Consider the following 27249-nt stretch of genomic DNA (forward strand, 5'->3'; position numbering starts at 1 on the left):
GAACATAACATCTTTACAATGTTACTTCTGGGCACTCAGTGAAAAATTTTGCAATTATTTCATTGTTTGGACTTGTTTTCTGTTTTTCTATGTTTACTTGCGCATTGGAGTGAGTTAAGCTCATTTGGAGATGTTCCATTTTTTTCTCCTTCCACATGATATAAACCTAAAAAAGTGAACATAACATCTTTACAATGTTATTTCTGGGCACTCAGTGTAAAATTTTGCAATTATTTCATTGTTTGGACTTGTTTTCTGTTTTTCTATGTTAAGGTGTATATTAGAGTGAGTTAAGCTCATTTGGAGATTTTCCATTTTTTTGTCCTGCCACATGATATAAACCTTAAAAAGTGAACATAACATCTTTACAATGTTACTTCTGGGCACTCAGTGTAAAATTTATCAATTATTTCATTGTTTGGACTTGTTTTCTGTTTTTCTATGTTTACTTGCGCATTGGAGTGAGTTAAGCTCATTTGGAGATGTTCGGTTTTTTTCTCCTGCCACATGATATAAACCTAAAAAAGTGAACATAACATATTTACAATGTTACTTCTGGACACTCAGTGTAAAATTTTGCAATTATTTCATTGTTTGGACTTGTTTTCTGTTTTTCTATGTTAAGGTGTACATTAGAGTGAGTTAAGCTCATTTGGAGATTTTCCATTTTTTTCTCCTGCCACATGATATAAACCTTAAAAAGTGAACATAACATCTTTACAATGTTACTTCTGGGCACTCAGTGTAAAATTTTGCAATTATTTCATTGTTTGGACTTGTTTTCTGTTTTTCTATGTTTACTTGCGCATTGGAGTGAGTTAAGCTCATTTGGAGATGTTCCATTTTTTTCTCCTGCCACATGATATAAACCTAAAAAAGTGAACATAACATCTTTACAATGTTTTTTCTGGGCACTCAGTGTAAAATTTTGCAATTATTTCATTGTTTGGACTTGTTTTCTGTTTTTCTATGTAAAGGTGTATATTAGAGTGAGTTAAGCTCATTTGGAGATTTTCCATTTTTTTCTCCTGCCACATGATATAAACCTTAAAAAGTGAACATAACATCTTTACAATGTTACTTCTGGACACTCAGTGTAAAATTTTGCAATTATTTCATTGTTTGGACTTGTTTTCTGTTTTTCTATGTTAAGGTGTACATTAGAGTGAGTTAAGCTCATTTGGAGATTTTCCATTTTTTTCTCCTGCCACATGATATAAACCTTAAAAAGTGAACATAACATCTTTACAATGTTATTTCTGGACACTCAGTGTAAAATTGTGCAATTATTTCATTGTTTGGACTTGTTTTCTGTTTTTCTATGATAAGGTGTACATTAGAGTGAGTTAAGCTCATTTGGAGATTTTCCTATTTTTTCCTCCTTCCACATGATATAAACCTTAAAAAGTGAACATAACATCTTTACAATGTTACTTGTGGACACTCAGTGTAAAATTTTGCAATTATTTCATTTTTGGACTTGTTTTCTGTTTTTCTATGTTAAGGTGTACATTAGAGTGAGTTAAGCTCATTTGGAGATTTTCCATTTTTTTCTCCTGCCACATGATATAAACCTTAAAAAGTGAACATAACATCTTTACAATGTTACTCCTGGGCACTCAGTGTAAAATTTTGCAATTATTTCATTGTTTGGACTTGTTTTCTGTTTTTCTATGTTTACTTGCGCATTGGAGTGAGTTAAGCTCATTTGGAGATTTTCAATTTTTTCTCCTGCCACATGATATAAACCTTAAAAAGTGAACATAACATCTTTACAATGTTACTTCTGGGCACTCAGTGAAAAATTTTGCAATTATTTCATTGTTTGGACTTGTTTTCTGTTTTTCTATGTTTACTTGCGCATTGGAGTGAGTTAAGCTCATTTGGAGATGTTCCATTTTTTTCTCCTTCCACATGATATAAACCTAAAAAAGTGAACATAACATCTTTACAATGTTATTTCTGGGCACTCAGTGTAAAATTTTGCAATTATTTCATTGTTTGGACTTGTTTTCTGTTTTTCTATGTTAAGGTGTATATTAGAGTGAGTTAAGCTCATTTGGAGATTTTCCATTTTTTTGTCCTGCCACATGATATAAACCTTAAAAAGTGAACATAACATCTTTACAATGTTACTTCTGGGCACTCAGTGTAAAATTTATCAATTATTTCATTGTTTGGACTTGTTTTCTGTTTTTCTATGTTTACTTGCGCATTGGAGTGAGTTAAGCTCATTTGGAGATGTTCCATTTTTTTCTCCTGCCACATGATATAAACCTAAAAAAGTGAACATAACATATTTACAATGTTACTTCTGGACACTCAGTGTAAAATTTTGCAATTATTTCATTGTTTGGACTTGTTTTCTGTTTTTCTATGTTAAGGTGTACATTAGAGTGAGTTAAGCTCATTTGGAGATTTTCCATTTTTTTCTCCTGCCACATGATATAAACCTTAAAAAGTGAACATAACATCTTTACAATGTTACTTCTGGGCACTCAGTGTAAAATTTTGCAATTATTTCATTGTTTGGACTTGTTTTCTGTTTTTCTATGTTTACTTGCGCATTGGAGTGAGTTAAGCTCATTTGGAGATGTTCCATTTTTTTCTCCTGCCACATGATATAAACCTAAAAAAGTGAACATAACATCTTTACAATGTTTTTTCTGGGCACTCAGTGTAAAATTTTGCAATTATTTCATTGTTTGGACTTGTTTTCTGTTTTTCTATGTAAAGGTGTATATTAGAGTGAGTTAAGCTCATTTGGAGATTTTCCATTTTTTTCTCCTGCCACATGATATAAACCTTAAAAAGTGAACATAACATCTTTACAATGTTACTTCTGGACACTCAGAGTAAAATTTTGCAATTATTTCATTTTTGGACTTGTTTTCTGTTTTTCTATGTTAAGGTGTACATTAGAGTGAGTTAAGCTCATTTGGAGATTTTCCATTTTTTTCTACTGCCACATGATATAAACCTTAAAAAGTGAACATAACATCTTTACAATGTTACTTCTGGGCACTCAGTGTAAAATTTTGCAATTATTTCATTGTTTGGACTTGTTTTCTGTTTTTCTATGTTTACTTGCGCATTGGAGTGAGTTAAGCTCATTTGGAGATGTTCGGTTTTTTTCTCCTGCCACATGATATAAACCTAAAAAAGTGAACATAACATCTTTACAATGTTATTTCTGGGCACTCAGTGTAAAATTTTGCAATTATTTCATTTTTGGACTTGTTTTCTGTTTTTCTATGTTAAGGTGTACATTAGAGTGAGTTAAGCTCATTTGGAGATTTTCCATTTTTTTCTCTTGCCACATGATATAAACCTTAAAAAGTGAACATAACATCTTTACAATGTTACTTCTGGGCACTCAGTGTAAAATTTTGCAATTATTTCATTGTTTGGACTTGTTTCTGTTTTTCTATGATAAGGTGTACATTAGAGTGAGTTAAGCTCATTTGGAGATTTTCCATTTTTTCTCCTGCCACATGATATAAACCTTAAAAAGTGAACATAACATCTTTACTATGTTACTTCTGGACACTCAGTGTAAAATGTTGCAATTATTTCATTGTTTGGACTTGTTTTCTGTTGTTCTATGTTTACTTGCGCATTGGAGTGAGTTAAGCTCATTTCGAGATTTTCCATTTTTTCTCCTTCCACATGATATAAACCTTAAAAAGTGAACATAACATCTTTACAATGTTACTTCTGGACACTCAGTGTAAAATTTTGCAATTATTTCATTGTTTGGACATGTTTTCTGTTTTTCTATGTTTACTTGCGCATTGGAGTGAGTTAAGCTCATTTGGAGATTTTCAATTTTTTCTCCTGCCACATGATATAAACCTTAAAAAGTGAACATAACATCTTTACAATGTTACTTCTGGGCACTCAGTGAAAAATTTTGCAATTATTTCATTGTTTGGACTTGTTTTCTGTTTTTCTATGTTTACTTGCGCATTGGAGTGAGTTAAGCTCATTTGGAGATGTTCCATTTTTTTCTCCTTCCACATGATATAAACCCAAAAAAGTGAACATAACATCTTTACAATGTTATTTCTGGGCACTCAGTGTAAAATTTTGCAATTATTTCATTGTTTGGACTTGTTTTCTGTTTTTCTATGTTAAGGTGTATATTAGAGTGAGTTAAGCTCATTTTTGAGATTTTCCATTTTTTTGTCCTGCCACATGATATAAACCTTAAAAAGTGAACATAACATCTTTACAATGTTACTTCTGGGCACTCAGTGTAAAATTTAGCAATTATTTCATTGTTTGGACTTGTTTTCTGTTTTTCTATGTTTACTTGCGCATTGGAGTGAGTTAAGCTCATTTGGAGATGTTCCATTTTTTTCTCCTGCCACATGATATAAACCTAAAAAAGTGAACATAACATATTTACAATGTTACTTCTGGACACTCAGTGTAAAATTTTGCAATTATTTCATTGTTTGGACTTGTTTTCTGTTTTTCTATGTTAAGGTGTACATTAGAGTGAGTTAAGCTCATTTGGAGATTTTCCATTTTTTTCTCCTGCCACATGATATAAACCTTAAAAAGTGAACATAACATCTTTACAATGTTACTTCTGGGCACTCAGTGTAAAATTTTGCAATTATTTCATTGTTTGGACTTGTTTTCTGTTTTTCTATCTTTACTTGCGCATTGGAGTGAGTTAAGCTCATTTGGAGATGTTCCATTTTTTTCTCCTGCCACATGATATAAACCTAAAAAAGTGAACATAACATCTTTACAATGTTTTTTCTGGGCACTCAGTGTAAAATTTTGCAATTATTTCATTGTTTGGACTTGTTTTCTGTTTTTCTATGTTAAGGTGTATATTAGAGTGAGTTAAGCTCATTTGGAGATTTTCCATTTTTTTCTCCTGCCACATGATATAAACCTTAAAAAGTGAACATAACATCTTTACAATGTTACTTCTGGACACTCAGTGTAAAATTTTGCAATTATTTCATTTTTGGACTTGTTTTCTGTTTTTCTATGTTAAGGTGTACATTAGAGTGAGTTAAGCTCATTTGGAGATTTTCCATTTTTTTCTCTTGCCACATGATATAAACCTTAAAAAGTGAACATAACATCTTTACAATGTTACTTCTGGGCACTCAGTGTAAAATTTTGCAATTATTTCATTGTTTGGACTTGTTTCTGTTTTTCTATGATAAGGTGTACATTAGAGTGAGTTAAGCTCATTTGGAGATTTTCCATTTTTTCTCCTGCCACATGATATAAACCTTAAAAAGTGAACATAACATCTTTACTATGTTACTTCTGGACACTCAGTGTAAAATGTTGCAATTATTTCATTGTTTGGACTTGTTTTCTGTTGTTCTATGTTTACTTGCGCATTGGAGTGAGTTAAGCTCATTTGGAGATTTTCCATTTTTTTCTCCTTCCACATTATATAAACCTAAAAAAGTGAACATAACATCCTTACAATGTTACTTCTGGGCACTCAGTGTAAAATTTTGCAATTATTTCATTGTTTGGACTTGTTTTCTGTTTTTCTATGTTTACTTGCACATTGGAGTGAGTTACGCTCATTTGGAGATTTTCCATTTTTTTCTCCTGCCACATGATATAAACCTTAAAAGGTGAACATAACATCTTTACAATGTTACTTCGGGACACTCAGTGTAAAATGTTGCAATTATTTCATTGTTTGGACTTGTTTTCTGTTTTTCTATGTTTACTTGCGCATTGGAGTGAGTTAAGCTCATTTGGAGATTTTCCATTTTTTTCTCCTTCCACATGATATAAACCTAAAAAAGTGAACATAACATCTTTACAATGTTATTTCTGGGCACTCAGTGTAAAATTTTGCAATTATTTCATTGTTTGGACTTGTTTTCTGTTTTTCTATGTTAAGGTGTATATTAGAGTGAGTTAAGCTCATTTGGAGATGTTCCATTTTTTTCTCCTGCCCCATGATATAAACCTAAAAAAGTGAACATAACATCTTTACAATGTTATTTCTGGGCACTCAGTGTAAAATTTTGCAATTATTTCATTGTTTGGACTTGTTTTCTGTTTTTCTACGTTAAGGTGTTTCTTAGAGTGAGTTAAGCTCATTTGGAGATTTTCCATTTTTTTCTCCTTCCACATGATATAAACCTTAAAAAGTCAACATAACATCTTTACATTGTTACTTCTGAACACTCAGTGTTAAACTTTGTAATTATTTCATTGTTTGGACTTGTTTTCTGTTTTTCTATATTAAGGTGTACATTAGAATGAGTTAAGCTCATTTGGAGATTTTCCATTTTTTTCTCCTTCCACATGATATAAACCTTAAAAAGTGAACATAACATCTTTACAGTGTTACTTCTGGGCACTCAGTGTAAAATCTTGCAATTATTTCATTGTTTGGAGTTTTTTTCTGTTTTTCTATGTTTATGTGTTCATTAGAGTGAGTTAAGCTCATTTGGAGATATTCCATTTTTTTCTCCTTCCACATGATATAAACCTTAAAAAGTGAACATAACATCTTTACAATGTTACTTCTGGACACTCAGTGTAAAACTTTGTAATTATTTCATTGTTTGGACTTGTTTTCTGTTTTTCTATGTTAAGGTGTACATTAGAATGAGTTAAGCTCATTTGGAGATTTTCCATTTTTTTCTCCTTCCACATGATATAAACCTTAAAAAGTGAACATAACATCTTTACAATGTTACTTCTGGACACTCAGTGTAAAACTTTGCAATTATTTCATTGTTTGGACTTGTTTTCTGTTTTCTATGTTAATGTGTACATTAGAATGAGTTAAGCCATTTGGAGATTTTCCATTTTTTTCTCCTTCCACATGATATAAACCTTAAAAAGTGAACATAACATCTTTACAATGTTACTTCTGGGCACTCAGTGTAAAATCTTGCAATTATTTCATTGTTTGGAGTTGTTTTCTGTTTTCTATGTTTATGTGTTCATTAGAGTGAGTTAAGCTCATTTGGAGATTTTCCATTTTTTTCTCCTTCCACATGATATAAACCTTAAACAGTGAACATAACATCTTTACAATGTTACTTCTGGACACTCAGTGTAAAACTTTGCAATTATGTCATTGTTAGGACTTGTTTTCTGTTTTATATGTTTATGTGTACATTAGAGTGAGTTAAGCTCATTTGGAGATATTCCATTTTTTTCTCCTTCCACATGATATAAACCTTAAACAGTGAACATAACATCTTTACAATGTTACTTCTGGACACTCAGTGTAAAACTTTGCAATTATGTCATTGTTAGGACTTGTTTTCTGTTTTCTATGTTTATGTGTACATTAGAGTGAGTTAAGCTCATTTGGAGATATTCCATTTTTTTCTCCTTCCACATGATATAAACCTTAAAAAGTGAACATAACATCTTTACAGTGTTACTTCTGGGCACTCAGTGTAAAATCTTGCAATTATTTCATTGTTTGGAGTTGTTTTCTGTTTTTCTATGTTTATGTGTTCATGAGAGTGAGTTAAGCTCATTTGGAGATTTTCCAATTTTTTTCTCCTTCCACATGATATGATATAAACCTTAAAAAGTGAACATAACATCTTAACAATGTTACTTTTGGGCACGCAGTGTAAAATTTTGCAATTATTTCATTGTTTGGACTTGTTTTCTGTTTTTCTATGTTAAGGTGTACATTGGAGTGAGTTAAGCTCATTTGGAGATTTTCCATTTTTTCTGCTGCCACATGATATAAACCTTAAAAAGTGAACATAACATCTTTACAATGTTACTTCTGGACACTCAGTGTAAAATTTTGCAATTATTTCATTGTTTGGACTTGTTTTCTGTTTTTCTACGTTTATGTGTTCATTAGAGTGAGTTAAGCTCATTTGGAGATTTTCCATTTTTTTCTCCTTCCACATGATATAAACCTTAAAAAGTGAACATAACATCTTAAGAATGTTACTTCTGGGCACTCCGTGTAAAATTTTGCAATTATTTCATTGTTTGGACTTGTTTTCTGTTTTCTATGTTTATGTGTACATTAGAATGAGTTAAGCTCATTTGGAGATTTTCCATTTTTTTCTCCTTCCACATGATATAAACCTTAAAAAGTCAACATAACATCTTTACAATGTTACTTCTGGGCACTCAGTGTAAAATCTTGCAATTATTTCATTGTTTGGACTTGTTTTCTGTTTTCTATGTTTATGTGTACATTAGAATGAGTTAAGCTCATTTGGAGATTTTCAATTTTTTCTCCTGCCACATGATATAAACCTCAAAAAGTGAACATAACATCTTTACAATGTTACTTCTGGACACTCAGTGTGAAACTTTGTAATTATTTCATTGTTTGGACTTGTTTTCTGTTTTTCTATGTTAAGGTGTACATTAGAGTGAGTTAAGCTCATTTGGAGATTTTCCATTTTTTCTCCTGCCACATGATATAAACCTTAAAAAGTGAACATACTATCTTTACAATGTTACTTCTGGGCACTCAGTGTAAGATCTTGCAATTATTTCATTGTTTGGAGTTGTTTTCTGTTTTCTATGTTTATGTGTTCATTAGAGTGAGTTAAGCTCATTTGGAGATTTTCCATTTTTTTCTCCTTCCACATGATATAAACCTTAAAAAGTGAACATAACATCTTTACAATGTTACTTCTGGGCACTCAGTGTAAAATTTTGCAAAAATTTCATTGTTTGGACTTGTTTTCTGTTTTTCTATGTTAAGGTGTACATTAGAATGAGTTAAGCTCATTTGGAGATTTTCCATTTTTTTCTCCTTCCACATGATATAAACCTTAAAAAGTCAACATAACATCTTTACATTGTTACTCCTGGGCACTTAGTGCAAAATCTTGCAATTATTTCATTGTTTAGAGTTGTTTTCTGTTTTTCTATGTTTATGTGTTCATTAGAGTTAGTTAAGTTCATTTGGAGATTTTCCATTTTTTTCTCCTTCCACATGACATAAACCTTAAAAAGTGAACATAACATCTTTACAATGTTACTTCTGGGCACTCAGTGTAAAATTTTGCAATTATTTCATTGTTTGGACTTGTTTTCTGTTTTCTATGTTTATGTGTTCATCAGAGTGAGTTAAGCTCATTTGGAGATTTTCCATTTTTTTCTCCTTCCACATGATATAAACCTTAAAAAGTGAACATAACATCTTTGCAATGTTACTTCTGGACACTCAGTGTAAAACTTTGTAATTATTTCATTGTTTGGACTTTTTTCTGTTTTCTATGTTTATGTGTACATTAGAATGAGTTAAGCTCATTTGGAGATTTTCCATTTTTTTCTCCTTCCACATGATATAAACCTTAAAAAGTGAACATAACATCTTTACAATGTTACTTCTGGACACTCAGTGTAAAATCTTGCAATTATTTCATTGTTTGGAGTTGTTTTCTGTTTTTCTATGTTTATGTGTTCATCAGAGTGAGTTAAGCTCATTTGGAGATTTTCCATTTTTTTCTCCTTCCACATGATATAAACCTTAAAAAGTGAACATAACATCTTTGCAATGTTACTTCTGGACACTCAGTGTAAAACTTTGTAATTATTTCATTGTTTGGACTTTTTTCTGTTTTCTATGTTTATGTGTACATTAGAGTGAGTTAAGCTCATTTGGAGATTTTCCATTTTTTTCTCCTTCCACATGATATAAACCTTAAAAAGTGAACATAACATCTTTACAATGTTACTTCTGGACACTCAGTGTAAAACTTTGCAATTATTTCATTGTTTGGACTTGTTTTCTGTTTTCTATGTTTATGTGTACATTAGAATGAGTTAAGCTCATTTGGAGATTTTCCATTTTTTTCTCCTTCCACATGATATAAACCTTAAAAAGTGAACATAACATCTTTACAATGTTACTTCTGGACACTCAGTGTAAAACTTTGTAATTATTTCATTGTTTGGACTTGTTTTCTGTTTTTCTATGTTTATGTGTTCATTAGAGTGAGTTAAGCTCATTTGGAGATTTTCCATTTTTTTCTCCTTCCACATGATATAAACCTTAAAAAGTGAACATAACATCTTTACAATGTTACTTCTGGACACTCAGTGTAAAACTTTGTAATTATTTCATTGTTTGGACTTGTTTTCTGTTTTTCTATGTTAAGGTGTACATTAGAATGAGTTAAGCTCATTTGGAGATTTTCCATTTTTTTCTCCTTCCACATGATATAAACCTTAAAAAGTGAACATAACATCTTTACATTGTTACTCCTGGGCACTCAGTGCAAAATCTTGCAATTATTTCATTGTTTGGACTTGTTTTCTGTTTTCTATGTTAATGTGTACATTAGAATGAGTTAAGCTCATTTGGAGATTTTCCATTTTTTTCTCCTTCCACATGATATAAACCTTAAAAAGTGAACATAACATCTTTACAATGTTACTTCTGGACACTCAGTGTAAGATCTTGCAATTATTTCATTGTTTGGACTTTTTTCTGTTTTCTATGTTTATGTGTACATTAGAGTGAGTTAAGCTCATTTGGAGATTTTCCATTTTTTTCTCCTTCCACATGATATAAACCTTAAAAAGTGAACATAACATCTTTACAATGTTACTTCTGGACACTCAGTGTAAAACTTTGCAATTATTTCATTGTTTGGACTTGTTTTCTGTTTTCTATGTTTATGTGTACATTAGAATGAGTTAAGCTCATTTGGAGATTTTCCATTTTTTTCTCCTTCCACATGATATAAACCTTAAAAAGTGAACATAACATCATTACAATGTTACTTCTGGACACTCAGTGTAAAACTTTGCAATTATTTCATTGTTTGGACTTGTTTTCTTTTTTTCTATGTTAAGGTGTACATTAGAATGAGTTAAGCTCATTTGGAGATTTTCCATTTTTTTCTCCTTCCACATGATATAAACCTTAAAAAGTGAACATAACATCTTTACAATGTTACTTCTGGACACTCAGTGTAAAATCTTGCAATTATTTCATTGTTTGGAGTTGTTTTCTGTTTTTCTATGTTTATGTGTTCATCAGAGTGAGTTAAGCTCATTTGGAGATTTTCCATTTTTTTCTCCTTCCACATGATATAAACCTTAAAAAGTGAACATAACATCTTTACAATGTTACTTCTGGACACTCAGTGTAAAACTTTGCAATTATTTCATTGTTTGGACTTGTTTTCTGTTTTCTATGTTAATGTGTACATTAGAATGAGTTAAGCTCATTTGGAGATTTTCCATTTTTTTCTCCTTCCACATGATATAAACCTTAAAAAGTGAACATAACATCTTTACAATGTTACTTCTGGACACTCAGTGTAAAACTTTGTAATTATTTCATTGTTTGGACTTGTTTTCTGTTTTTCTATGTTAAGGTGTACATTAGAGTGAGTTAAGCTCATTTGGAGATTTACCATTTTTTTCTCCTTCCACATGATATAAACCTTAAAAAGTGAACATAACATCTTTACAATGTTACTTCTGGACACTCAGTGTAAAACTTTGCAATTATTTCATTGTTTGGACTTTTTTCTGTTTTCTATGTTTATGTGTACATTAGAGTGAGTTAAGCTCATTTGGAGATTTTCCATTTTTTTCTCCTTCCACATGATATAAACCTTAAAAAGTGAACATAACATCTTTACAATGTTACTTCTGGACACTCAGTGTAAAACTTTGCAATTATTTCATTGTTTGGACTTGTTTTCTGTTTTCTATGTTTATGTGTACATTAGAATGAGTTAAGCTCATTTGGAGATTTTCCATTTTTTTCTCCTTCCACATGATATAAACCTTAAAAAGTGAACATAACATCTTTACAATGTTACTTCTGGACACTCAGTGTAAAACTTTGTAATTATTTCATTGTTTGGACTTGTTTTCTGTTTTTCTATGTTAAGGTGTACATTAGAATGAGTTAAGCTCATTTGGAGATTTTCCATTTTTTTCTCCTTCCACATGATATAAACCTTAAAAAGTGAACATAACATCTTTACAATGTTACTTCTGGACACTCAGTGTAAAACTTTGTAATTATTTCATTATTTGGAGTTGTTTTCTGTTTTCTATGTTTATGTGTTCATTAGAGTGAGTTAAGCTCATTTGGAGATTTTCCATTTTTTTCTCCTTCCACATGATATAAACCTTAAAAAGTCAACATAACATCTTTACATTGTTACTCCTGGGCACTCAGTGCAAAATCTTGCAATTATTTCATTGTTTAGAGTTCTTTTCTGTTTTTCTATGTTTATGTGTTCATTAGAGTGAGTTAAGCTCATTTGGACATTTTCCATTTTTTTCTCCTTCCACATGATATAAACCTTAAAAAGGGAACATAACATCTTTACAATGTTACTTCTGGACATTCAGTGTAAAACTTTGTAATTATTTCATTGTTTGGACTTGTTTTCTTATTTTCTATGTTAAGGTGTACATTAGAATGAGTTAAGCTCATTTGGAGATTTTCCATTTTTTTCTCCTTCCACATGATATAAACCTTAAAAAGTGAACATAACATCTTTACAATGTTACTTCTGGACACTCAGTGTAAAACTTTGCAATTATTTCATTGTTTGGACTTGTTTTCTGTTTTCTATGTTTATGTGTACATTAGAATGAGTTAAGCTCATTTGGAGATTTTCCATTTTTTTCTCCTTCCACATGATATAAACCTTAAAAAGTCAACATAACAACTTTACATTGTTACTCCTGGGCACTCAGTGCAAAATCTTGCAATTATTTCATTGTTTAGAGTTGTTTTCTGTTTTTCTATGTTTATGTGTTCATTAGAGTGAGTTAAGCTCATTTGGACATTTTCCATTTTTTTCTCCTTCCACATGATATAAACCTTAAAAAGTGAACATAACATCTTTACAATGTTACTTCTGGGCACTCAGTGTAAAATCTTGCAATTATTTCATTGTTTGGAGTTGTTTTCTGTTTTTCTATGTTTATGTGTTCATTAGAGTGAGTTAAGTTCATTTGGAGATTTTCCATTTTTTTCTCCTGCCACATGATATAAACCTTAAAAAGTGAACATAACATCTTTACAATGTTACTTCTGGACACTCAGTGTAAAATCTTGCAATTATTTCATTGTTTGGAGTTGTTTTCTGTTTTTCTATGTTTATGTGTTCATTAGAGTGAGTTAAGTTCATTTGGAGATTTTCCATTTTTTTCTCCTTCCACATGACATAAACCTTAAAAAGTGAACATAATATCTTTACAATGTTACTTGTGGGCACTCAGTGTAAAATCTTGCAATTATTTCATTGTTTGGACTTGTTTTCTGTTTTTCTATGTTTTTGTGTTCATCAGAGTGAGTTAAGCTCATTTGGAGATTTTCCATTTTTTTCTCCTTCCACATGATATAAACCTTAAAAAGTGAACATAACATCTTTACAATGTTACTTCTGGACACTCAGTGTAAAACTTTGTAATTATTTCAATGTTTGAACTTGTTTTCTGTTTTTCTATGTTAAGGTGTACATAAGAATGAGTTAAGCTCATTTGGAGATTTTCCATTTTTTTCTCCTTCCACATGATATAAACCTTAAAAAGTGAACATAACATCTTTACAATGTTACTTCTGGGCACTCAGTGTAAAATGTTGCAATTATTTCATTGTTTGGACTTGTTTTCTGTTTTTCTATGTTAAGGTGTACATTGGAGTGAGTTAAGCTCATTTGGAGATTTTCCATTTTTTTCTCCTTCCACATGATATAAACCTTAAAAAGTGAACATAACATCTTTACAGGGTTACTTCTGGGCATTCAGTGTAAAATCTTGCAATTATTTCATTGTTTGGAGTTGTTTTCTGTTTTTCTATGTTTATGTGTACATTAGAGTGAGTTAAGCTCATTTGGAGATTTTCCATTTTTTTCTCCTTCCACATGATATAAACCTTAAAAAGTGAACATAACATCTTTACAATGTTACTTCTGGACACTCAGTGTAAAACTTTGCAATTATTTCATTGTTTGGACTTGTTTTCTGTTTTCTATGTTTATGTGTACATTAGAATGAGTTAAGCTCATTTGGAGATTTTCCATTTTTTTCTCCTGCCACATGATATAAACCTCAAAAAGTGAACATACTATCTTTACAATGTTACTTCTGGGCACTCAGTGTAAGATCTTGCAATTATTTCATTATTTGGAGTTGTTTTCTGTTTTCTATGTTTATGTGTACATTAGAGTGAGTTAAGCTCATTTGGAGATTTTCCATTTTTTTCTCCTTCCACATGATATAAACCTTAAAAAGTCAACATAACATCTTTACATTGTTACTCCTGGGCACTCAGTGCAAAATCTTGCAATTATTTCATTGTTTAGAGTTGTTTTCTGTTTTTCTATGTTTATGTGTTCATTAGAGTGAGTTAAGCTCATTTGGACATTTTCCATTTTTTTCTCCTTCCACATGATATAAACCTTAAAAAGTGAACATAACATCTTTACAATGTTACTTCTGGGCACTCAGTGTAAAATCTTGCAATTATTTCATTGTTTGGAGTTGTTTTCTGTTTTTCTATGTTTATGTGTTCATTAGAGTGAGTTAAGTTCATTTGGAGATTTTCCATTTTTTTCTCCTGCCACATGATATAAACCTTAAAAAGTGAACATAACATCTTTACAATGTTACTTCTGGACACTCAGTGTAAAATTTTGCAATTATTTCATTGTTTGGAGTTGTTTTCTGTTTTTCTATGTTAAGGTGTACATTAGAGTGAGTTAAGCTCATTTGGAGATTTTCCATTTTTTTCTCCTTCCACATGATATAAACCTTAAAAAGTGAACATAACATCTTTACAATGTTACTTCTGGGCACTCAGTGTAAAATTTTGCAATTATTTCATTGTTTGGACTTGTTTTCTGTTTTTCTATGTTAAGGTGTACATTATAGTGAGTTAAGCTCATTTGGAGATTTTCCATTTTTTCTCCTGCCACATGATATAAACCTTAAAAAGTGAACATAACATCTTTACAATGTTACTTGTGGGCACTCAGTGTAAAATCTTGCAATTATTTCATTGTTTGGAGTTGTTTTCTGCTTTTCTATGTTTATGTGTTCATTAGAGTGAGTTAAGCTCATTTGGAGATTTTCCATTTTTTTCTCCTTCCACATGATATAAACCTTAAAAAGTGAACATAACATCTTTACAATGTTACTTCTGGGCACTCAGTGTAAAATTTTGCAAAAATTTCATTGTTTGGACTTGTTTTCTGTTTTTCTATGTTAAGGTGTACATTAGAATGAGTTAAGCTCATTTGGAGATTTTCCATTTTTTTCTCCTTCCACATGATATAAACCTTAAAAAGTCAACATAACATCTTTACATTGTTACTCCTGGGCACTTAGTGCAAAATCTTGCAATTATTTCATTGTTTAGAGTTGTTTTCTGTTTTTCTATGTTTATGTGTTCATTAGAGTTAGTTAAGTTCATTTGGAGATTTTCCATTTTTTTCTCCTTCCACATGACATAAACCTTAAAAAGTGAACATAATATCTTTACAATGTTACTTCTGGGCACTCAGTGTAAAATCTTGCAATTATTTCATTGTTTGGAGTTGTTTTCTGTTTTTCTCTGTTTATGTGTTCATCAGAGTGAGTTAAGCTCATTTGGAGATTTTCCATTTTTTTCTCCTTCCACATGATATAAACCTTAAAAAGTGAACATAACATCTTTACAATGTTACTTCTGGACACTCAGTGTAAAACTTTGCAATTATTTCATTGTTTGGACTTGTTTTCTGTTTTCTATGTTTATGTGTACATTAGAATGAGTTAAGCTCATTTGGAGATTTTCCATTTTTTTCTCCTTCCACATGATATAAACCTTAAAAAGTGAACATAACATCTTTACAGTGTTACTTCTGGGCACTCAGTGTAAAATCTTGCAATTATTTCATTGTTTGGAGTTTTTTTCTGTTTTTCTATGTTTATGTGTTCATTAGAGTGAGTTAAGCTCATTTGGAGATATTCCATTTTTTTCTCCTTCCACATGATATAAACCTTAAAAAGTGAACATAACATCAGTGTTACTTCTGGGCACTCAGTGTAAAATCTTGCAATTATTTCATTGTTTGGAGTTGTTTTCTGTTTTCTATGTTTATGTGTTCATTAGAGTGAGTTAAGCTCATTTGGAGATTTTCCATTTTTTTCTCCTTCCACATGATATAAACCTTAAAAAGTCAACATAACATCTTTACATTGTTACTCCTGGGCACTCAGTGCAAAATCTTGCAATTATTTCATTGTTTAGAGTTCTTTTCTGTTTTTCTATGTTTATGTGTTCATTAGAGTGAGTTAAGCTCATTTGGACATTTTCCATTTTTTTCTCCTTCCACATGATATAAACCTTAAAAAGGGAACATAACATCTTTACAATGTTACTTCTGGACATTCAGTGTAAAACTTTGTAATTATTTCATTGTTTGGACTTGTTTTCTTATTTTCTATGTTAAGGTGTACATTAGAATGAGTTAAGCTCATTTGGAGATTTTCCATTTTTTTCTCCTTCCACATGATATAAACCTTAAAAAGTGAACATAACATCTTTACAATGTTACTTCTGGACACTCAGTGTAAAATCTTGCAATTATTTCATTGTTTGGAGTTGTTTTCTGTTTTTCTATGTTTATGTGTTCATCAGAGTGAGTTAAGCTCATTTGGAGATTTTCCATTTTTTTCTCCTTCCACATGATATAAACCTTAAAAAGTGAACATAACATCTTTACAATGTTACTTCTGGGCACTCAGTGTAAAATTTTGCAAAAATTTCATTGTTTGGACTTGTTTTCTGTTTTTCTATGTTTATGTGTTCATTAGAGTGAGTTAAGCTCATTTGGACATTTTCCATTTTTTTCTCCTTCCACATGATATAAACCTTAAAAAGTGAACATAACATCTTTACAATGTTACTTCTGGGCACTCAGTGTAAAATCTTGCAATTATTTCATTGTTTGGAGTTGTTTTCTGTTTTTCTATGTTTATGTGTTCATTAGAGTGAGTTAAGTTCATTTGGAGATTTTCCATTTTTTTCTCCTGCCACATGATATAAACCTTAAAAAGTGAACATAACATCTTTACAGTGTTACTTCTGGGCACTCAGTGTAAAATCTTGCAATTATTTCATTGTTTGGAGTTGTTTTCTGTTTTTCTATGTTTATGTGTTCATTAGAGTGAGTTAAGCTCATTTGGAGATTTTCCATTTTTTTCTCCTTCCACATGATATAAACCTTAAAAAGTGAACATAACATCTTTACAATGTTACTTTTGGGCACGCAGTGTAAAATGTTGCAATTATTTCATTGTTTGGAACTGTTTTCTGTTTATCTGTTAAGGTGTACATTGGAGTGAGTTAAGCTCATTTGGAGATTTTCCATTTTTTCTGCTGCCACATGATATAAACCTTAAAAAGTGAACATAACATCTTTACAATGTTACTTCTGGACACTCAGTGTAAAATTTTGCAATTATTTCATTGTTTGGACTTGTTTTCTGTTTTTCTATGTTAAGGTGTACATTAGAGTGAGTTAAGCTCATTTGGAGATTTTCCATTTTTTTCTCCTTCCACATGATATAAACCTTAAAAAGTGAACATAACATCTTTACAATGTTACTTCTGGGCACTCAGTGTAAAATTTTGCAATTATTATATTGTTTGGACTTGTTTTCTGTTTTTCTATGTTAAGGTGTACATTAGAATGAGTTAAGCTCATTTGGAGATTTTCCATTTTTTCTCCTTCCACATGATATAAACCTTAAAAAGTCAACATAACTTCTTTACAATGTTACTTCTGGGCACTCAGTGTAAAATCTTGCAATTATTTCATTGTTTGGACTTGATTTCTGTTTTCTATGTTTATGTGTACATTAGAATGAGTTAAGCTCATTTGGAGATTTTCAATTTTTTCTCCTGCCACATGATATGAACCTCAAAAAGTGAACATAACATCTTTACAATGTTACTTCTGGACACTCAGTGTGAAACTTTGTAATTATTTCATTGTTTGGAGTTGTTTTCTGTTTTTCTATGTTTATGTGTTCATCAGAGTGAGTTAAGCTCATTTGGAGATTTTCCATTTTTTCTCCTGCCACATGATATAAACCTTAAAAAGTCAACATAACATCTTTACATTGTTACTCCTGGCACTCAGTGCAAAATCTTGCAATTATTTCATTGTTTAGAGTTGTTTTCTGTTTTTCTATGTTTATGTGTTCATTAGAGTGAGTTAAGCTCATTTGGACATTTTCCATTTTTTTCTCCTTCCACATGATATAAACCTTAAAAAGTGAACATAACATCTTTACAATGTTACTTCTGGGCACTCAGTGTAAAATCTTGCAATTATTTCATTGTTTGGAGTTGTTTTCTGTTTTTCTATGTTAAGGTGTGCATTAGAGTGAGTTAAGCTCATTTGGAGATTTTCCATTTTTTCTCCTGCCACATGATATAAACCTTAAAAAGTCAACATAACATCTTTACATTGTTACTCCTGGGCACTCAGTGCAAAATCTTGCAATTATTTCATTGTTTAGAGATGTTTTCTGTTTTTCTATGTTTATGTGTTCATTAGAGTGAGTTAAGCTCATTTGGACATTTTCCATTTTTTTCTCCTTCCACATGATATAAACCTTAAAAAGTGAAAATAACATCTTTACAATGTTACTTCTGGGCACTCAGTGTAAAATCTTGCAATTATTTCATTGTTTGGAGTTGTTTTCTGTTTTTCTATGTTTATGTGTTCATTAGAGTGAGTTAAGTTCATTTGGAGATTTTCCATTTTTTTCTCCTGCCACATGATATAAACCTTAAAAAGTGAACATTACATCTTTACAATGTTACTTCTGGACACTCAGTGTAAAATTTTGCCATTATTTCATTGTTTGGAGTTGTTTTCTGTTTTTCTATGCTTATGTGTTCATTAGAGTGAGTTAAGTTCATTTGGAGATTTTCCATTTTTTTCTCCTTCCACATGACATAAACCTTAAAAAGTGAACATAATATCTTTACAATGTTACTTGTGGGCACTCAGTGTAAAATCTTGCAATTATTTCATTGTTTGGAGTTGTTTTCTGTTTTTCTATGTTTATGTGTTCATCAGAGTGAGTTAAGCTCATTTGGAGATTTTCCATTTTTTTCTCCTTCCACATGATATAAACCTTAAAAAGTGAACATAACATCTTTACAATGTTACTTCTGGACACTCAGTGTAAAACTTTGCCATTATTTCATTGTTTGGACTTGTTTTCTGTTTTCTATGTTTATGTGTACATTAGAATGAGTTAAGCTCATTTGGAGATTTTCCATTTTTTTCTCCTTCCACATGATATAAACCTTAAAAAGTGAACATAACATCTTTACAGTGTTACTTCTGGGCACTCAGTGTAAAATCTTGCAATTATTTCATTGTTTGGAGTTGTTTTCTGTTTTTCTATGTTTATGTGTTCATTAGAGTGAGTTAAGCTCATTTGGAGATTTTCCATTTTTTTCTCCTTCCACATGATATAAACCTTAAAAAGTGAACATAACATCTTTACAATGTTACTTTTGGGCACGCAGTGTAAAATGTTGCAATTATTTCATTGTTTGGAACTGTTTTCTGTTTATCTGTTAAGGTGTACATTGGAGTGAGTTAAGCTCATTTGGAGATTTTCCATTTTTTCTGCTGCCACATGATATAAACCTTAAAAAGTGAACATAACATCTTTACAATGTTACTTCTGGACACTCAGTGTAAAATTTTGCAATTATTTCATTGTTTGGACTTGTTTTCTGTTTTTCTATGTTAAGGTGTACATTAGAGTGAGTTAAGCTCATTTGGAGATTTTCCATTTTTTTCTCCTTCCACATGATATAAACCTTAAAAAGTGAACATAACATCTTTACAATGTTACTTCTGGGCACTCAGTGTAAAATTTTGCAATTATTATATTGTTTGGACTTGTTTTCTGTTTTTCTATGTTAAGGTGTACATTAGAATGAGTTAAGCTCATTTGGAGATTTTCCATTTTTTCTCCTTCCACATGATATAAACCTTAAAAAGTCAACATAACATCTTTACAATGTTACTTCTGGGCACTCAGTGTAAAATCTTGCAATTATTTCATTGTTTGGACTTGATTTCTGTTTTCTATGTTTATGTGTACATTAGAATGAGTTAAGCTCATTTGGAGATTTTCAATTTTTTCTCCTGCCACATGATATGAACCTCAAAAAGTGAACATAACATCTTTACAATGTTACTTCTGGACACTCAGTGTGAAACTTTGTAATTATTTCATTGTTTGGAGTTGTTTTCTGTTTTTCTATGTTTATGTGTTCATCAGAGTGAGTTAAGCTCATTTGGAGATTTTCCATTTTTTCTCCTGCCACATGATATAAACCTTAAAAAGTCAACATAACATCTTTACATTGTTACTCCTGGCACTCAGTGCAAAATCTTGCAATTATTTCATTGTTTAGAGTTGTTTTCTGTTTTTCTATGTTTATGTGTTCATTAGAGTGAGTTAAGCTCATTTGGACATTTTCCATTTTTTTCTCCTTCCACATGATATAAACCTTAAAAAGTGAACATAACATCTTTACAATGTTACTTCTGGGCACTCAGTGTAAAATCTTGCAATTATTTCATTGTTTGGAGTTGTTTTCTGTTTTTCTATGTTTATGTGTTCATTAGAGTGAGTTAAGTTCATTTGGAGATTTTCCATTTTTTTCTCCTGCCACATGATATAAACCTTAAAAAGTGAACATTACATCTTTACAATGTTACTTCTGGACACTCAGTGTAAAATTTTGCAATTATTTCATTGTTTGGAGTTGTTTTCTGTTTTTCTATGTTTATGTGTTCATTAGAGTGAGTTAAGTTCATTTGGAGATTTTCCATTTTTTTCTCCTTCCACATGACATAAACCTTAAAAAGTGAACATAATATCTTTACAATGTTACTTGTGGGCACTCAGTGTAAAATCTTGCAATTATTTCATTGTTTGGAGTTGTTTTCTGTTTTTCTATGTTTATGTGTTCATCAGAGTGAGTTAAGCTCATTTGGAGATTTTCCATTTTTTTCTCCTTCCACATGATATAAACCTTAAAAAGTGAACATAACATCTTTACAATGTTACTTCTGGACACTCAGTGTAAAACTTTGCCATTATTTCATTGTTTGGACTTGTTTTCTGTTTTCTATGTTTATGTGTACATTAGAATGAGTTAAGCTCATTTGGAGATTTTCCATTTTTTTCTCCTTCCACATGATATAAACCTTAAAAAGTGAACATAACATCTTTACAATGTTACTTCTGGACACTCAGTGTAAAACTTTGTAATTATTTCATTGTTTGGACTTGTTTTCTGTTTTTCTATGTTAAGGTGTACATTAGAATGAGTTAAGCTCATTTGGAGATTTTCCATTTTTTTCTCCTTCCACATGATATAAACATTAAAAAGTGAACATAACATCTTTACAATGTTACTTCTGGGCACTCAGTGTAAAATCTTGCAATTATTTCATTGTTTGGAGTTGTTTTCTGTTTTTCTATGTTTATGTGTTCATTAGAGTGAGTTAAGCTCATTTGGAGATTTTCCATTTTTTTCTCCTTCCACATGATATAAACCTTAAAAAGTGAACATAACATCTTTACAATGTTACTTCTGGTCACTCAGTGTAAAATTTTGCAATTATTTCATTGTTTGGACTTGTTTTCTGTTTTTCTATGTTAAGGTGTACATTAGAGTGAGTTAAGCTCATTTGGAGATTTTCCATTTTTTTCTCCTTCCACATGATATAAACCTTAAAAAGTGAACATAACATCTTTACAATGTTACTTCTGGGCACTCAGTGTAAAATTTTGCAATTATTTCATTGTTTGGACTTGTTTTCTCTTTTTCTATGTTAAGGTGTACATTAGAGTGAGTTAAGCTCATTTGGAGATTTTCCATTTTTTCTCCTGCCACATGATATAAACCTTAAAAAGTGAACATAACATCTTTACAATGTTACTTCTGGGCACTCAGTGTAAAATCTTGCAATTATTTCATTGTTTGGACTTGTTTTCTGTTTTCTATGTTAAGGTGTACATTAGAATGAGTTAAGCTCATTTGGAGATTTTCAATTTTTTCTCCTGCCACATGATATAAACCTTAAAAAGTGAACATAACATCTTTACAATGTTACTTCTGGGCACTCAGTGTAAAATCTTGCAATTATTTCATTGTTTGGAGTTGTTTTCTGTTTTTCTATGTTAAGGTGTGCATTAGAGTGAGTTAAGCTCATTTGGAGATTTTCCATTTTTTCTCCTGCCACATGATATAAACCTTAAAAAGTCAACATAACATCTTTACATTGTTACTCCTGGGCACTCAGTGCAAAATCTTGCAATTATTTCATTGTTTAGAGATGTTTTCTGTTTTTCTATGTTTATGTGTTCATTAGAGTGAGTTAAGCTCATTTGGACATTTTCCATTTTTTTCTCCTTCCACATGATATAAACCTTAAAAAGTGAAAATAACATCTTTACAATGTTACTTCTGGGCACTCAGTGTAAAATCTTGCAATTATTTCATTGTTTGGAGTTGTTTTCTGTTTTTCTATGTTTATGTGTTCATTAGAGTGAGTTAAGTTCATTTGGAGATTTTCCATTTTTTTCTCCTGCCACATGATATAAACCTTAAAAAGTGAACATTACATCTTTACAATGTTACTTCTGGACACTCAGTGTAAAATTTTGCAATTATTTCATTGTTTGGAGTTGTTTTCTGTTTTTCTATGTTTATGTGTTCATTAGAGTGAGTTAAGTTCATTTGGAGATTTTCCATTTTTTTCTCCTTCCACATGACATAAACCTTAAAAAGTGAACATAATATCTTTACAATGTTTCTTGTGGGCACTCAGTGTAAAATCTTGCAATTATTTCATTGTTTGGAGTTGTTTTCTGTTTTTCTATGTTTATGTGTTCATCAGAGTGAGTTAAGCTCATTTGGAGATTTTCCATTTTTTTCTCCTTCCACATGATATAAACCTTAAAAAGTGAACATAACATCTTTACAATGTTACTTCTGGACACTCAGTGTAAAACTTTGCCATTATTTCATTGTTTGGACTTGTTTTCTGTTTTCTATGTTTATGTGTACATTAGAATGAGTTAAGCTCATTTGGAGATTTTCCATTTTTTTCTCCTTCCACATGATATAAACCTTAAAAAGTGAACATAACATCTTTACAGTGTTACTTCTGGGCACTCAGTGTAAAATCTTGCAATTATTTCATTGTTTGGAGTTGTTTTCTGTTTTTCTATGTTTATGTGTTCATTAGAGTGAGTTAAGCTCATTTGGAGATTTTCCATTTTTTTCTCCTTCCACATGATATAAACCTTAAAAAGTGAACATAACATCTTTACAATGTTACTTTTGGGCACGCAGTGTAAAATGTTGCAATTATTTCATTGTTTGGAACTGTTTTCTGTTTATCTGTTAAGGTGTACATTGGAGTGAGTTAAGCTCATTTGGAGATTTTCCATTTTTTCTGCTGCCACATGATATAAACCTTAAAAAGTGAACATAACATCTTTACAATGTTACTTCTGGACACTCAGTGTAAAATTTTGCAATTATTTCATTGTTTGGACTTGTTTTCTGTTTTTCTATGTTAAGGTGTACATTAGAGTGAGTTAAGCTCATTTGGAGATTTTCCATTTTTTTCTCCTTCCACATGATATAAACCTTAAAAAGTGAACATAACATCTTTACAATGTTACTTCTGGGCACTCAGTGTAAAATTTTGCAATTATTATATTGTTTGGACTTGTTTTCTGTTTTTCTATGTTAAGGTGTACATTAGAATGAGTTAAGCTCATTTGGAGATTTTCCATTTTTTCTCCTTCCACATGATATAAACCTTAAAAAGTCAACATAACATCTTTACAATGTTACTTCTGGGCACTCAGTGTAAAATCTTGCAATTATTTCATTGTTTGGACTTGATTTCTGTTTTCTATGTTTATGTGTACATTAGAATGAGTTAAGCTCATTTGGAGATTTTCAATTTTTTCTCCTGCCACATGATATGAACCTCAAAAAGTGAACATAACATCTTTACAATGTTACTTCTGGACACTCAGTGTGAAACTTTGTAATTATTTCATTGTTTGGAGTTGTTTTCTGTTTTTCTATGTTTATGTGTTCATCAGAGTGAGTTAAGCTCATTTGGAGATTTTCCATTTTTTCTCCTGCCACATGATATAAACCTTAAAAAGTCAACATAACATCTTTACATTGTTACTCCTGGCACTCAGTGCAAAATCTTGCAATTATTTCATTGTTTAGAGTTGTTTTCTGTTTTTCTATGTTTATGTGTTCATTAGAGTGAGTTAAGCTCATTTGGACATTTTCCATTTTTTTCTCCTTCCACATGATATAAACCTTAAAAAGTGAACATAACATCTTTACAATGTTACTTCTGGGCACTCAGTGTAAAATCTTGCAATTATTTCATTGTTTGGAGTTGTTTTCTGTTTTTCTATGTTAAGGTGTGCATTAGAGTGAGTTAAGCTCATTTGGAGATTTTCCATTTTTTCTCCTGCCACATGATATAAACCTTAAAAAGTCAACATAACATCTTTACATTGTTACTCCTGGGCACTCAGTGCAAAATCTTGCAATTATTTCATTGTTTAGAGATGTTTTCTGTTTTTCTATGTTTATGTGTTCATTAGAGTGAGTTAAGCTCATTTGGACATTTTCCATTTTTTTCTCCTTCCACATGATATAAACCTTAAAAAGTGAAAATAACATCTTTACAATGTTACTTCTGGGCACTCAGTGTAAAATCTTGCAATTATTTCATTGTTTGGAGTTGTTTTCTGTTTTTCTATGTTTATGTGTTCATTAGAGTGAGTTAAGTTCATTTGGAGATTTTCCATTTTTTTCTCCTGCCACATGATATAAACCTTAAAAAGTGAACATTACATCTTTACAATGTTACTTCTGGACACTCAGTGTAAAATTTTGCAATTATTTCATTGTTTGGAGTTGTTTTCTGTTTTTCTATGTTTATGTGTTCATTAGAGTGAGTTAAGTTCATTTGGAGATTTTCCATTTTTTTCTCCTTCCACATGACATAAACCTTAAAAAGTGAACATAATATCTTTACAATGTTACTTGTGGGCACTCAGTGTAAAATCTTGCAATTATTTCATTGTTTGGAGTTGTTTTCTGTTTTTCTATGTTTATGTGTTCATCAGAGTGAGTTAAGCTCATTTGGAGATTTTCCATTTTTTTCTCCTTCCACATGATATAAACCTTAAAAAGTGAACATAACATCTTTACAATGTTACTTCTGGACACTCAGTGTAAAACTTTGCCATTATTTCATTGTTTGGACTTGTTTTCTGTTTTCTATGTTTATGTGTACATTAGAATGAGTTAAGCTCATTTGGAGATTTTCCATTTTTTTCTCCTTCCACATGATATAAACCTTAAAAAGTGAACATAACATCTTTACAATGTTACTTCTGGACACTCAGTGTAAAACTTTGTAATTATTTCATTGTTTGGACTTGTTTTCTGTTTTTCTATGTTAAGGTGTACATTAGAATGAGTTAAGCTCATTTGGAGATTTTCCATTTTTTTCTCCTTCCACATGATATAAACATTAAAAAGTGAACATAACATCTTTACAATGTTACTTCTGGGCACTCAGTGTAAAATCTTGCAATTATTTCATTGTTTGGAGTTGTTTTCTGTTTTTCTATGTTTATGTGTTCATTAGAGTGAGTTAAGCTCATTTGGAGATTTTCCATTTTTTTCTCCTTCCACATGATATAAACCTTAAAAAGTGAACATAACATCTTTACAATGTTACTTCTGGTCACTCAGTGTAAAATTTTGCAATTATTTCATTGTTTGGACTTGTTTTCTGTTTTTCTATGTTAAGGTGTACATTAGAGTGAGTTAAGCTCATTTGGAGATTTTCCATTTTTTTCTCCTTCCACATGATATAAACCTTAAAAAGTGAACATAACATCTTTACAATGTTACTTCTGGGCACTCAGTGTAAAATTTTGCAATTATTTCATTGTTTGGACTTGTTTTCTCTTTTTCTATGTTAAGGTGTACATTAGAGTGAGTTAAGCTCATTTGGAGATTTTCCATTTTTTCTCCTGCCACATGATATAAACCTTAAAAAGTGAACATAACATCTTTACAATGTTACTTCTGGGCACTCAGTGTAAAATCTTGCAATTATTTCATTGTTTGGACTTGTTTTCTGTTTTCTATGTTAAGGTGTACATTAGAATGAGTTAAGCTCATTTGGAGATTTTCAATTTTTTCTCCTGCCACATGATATAAACCTTAAAAAGTGAACATAACATCTTTACAATGTTACTTCTGGGCACTCAGTGTAAAATCTTGCAATTATTTCATTGTTTGGAGTTGTTTTCTGTTTTTCTATGTTAAGGTGTGCATTAGAGTGAGTTAAGCTCATTTGGAGATTTTCCATTTTTTCTCCTGCCACATGATATAAACCTTAAAAAGTCAACATAACATCTTTACATTGTTACTCCTGGGCACTCAGTGCAAAATCTTGCAATTATTTCATTGTTTAGAGATGTTTTCTGTTTTTCTATGTTTATGTGTTCATTAGAGTGAGTTAAGCTCATTTGGACATTTTCCATTTTTTTCTCCTTCCACATGATATAAACCTTAAAAAGTGAAAATAACATCTTTACAATGTTACTTCTGGGCACTCAGTGTAAAATCTTGCAATTATTTCATTGTTTGGAGTTGTTTTCTGTTTTTCTATGTTTATGTGTTCATTAGAGTGAGTTAAGTTCATTTGGAGATTTTCCATTTTTTTCTCCTGCCACATGATATAAACCTTAAAAAGTGAACATTACATCTTTACAATGTTACTTCTGGACACTCAGTGTAAAATTTTGCAATTATTTCATTGTTTGGAGTTGTTTTCTGTTTTTCTATGTTTATGTGTTCATTAGAGTGAGTTAAGTTCATTTGGAGATTTTCCATTTTTTTCTCCTTCCACATGACATAAACCTTAAAAAGTGAACATAATATCTTTACAATGTTTCTTGTGGGCACTCAGTGTAAAATCTTGCAATTATTTCATTGTTTGGAGTTGTTTTCTGTTTTTCTATGTTTATGTGTTCATCAGAGTGAGTTAAGCTCATTTGGAGATTTTCCATTTTTTTCTCCTTCCACATGATATAAACCTTAAAAAGTGAACATAACATCTTTACAATGTTACTTCTGGACACTCAGTGTAAAAC

This window comes from Microchirus variegatus, assembly GCF_963457635.1.
Source record: "Microchirus variegatus genome assembly, chromosome: 17".
NCBI classification, from domain to species: Eukaryota; Metazoa; Chordata; class Actinopteri; order Pleuronectiformes; family Soleidae; genus Microchirus; species Microchirus variegatus.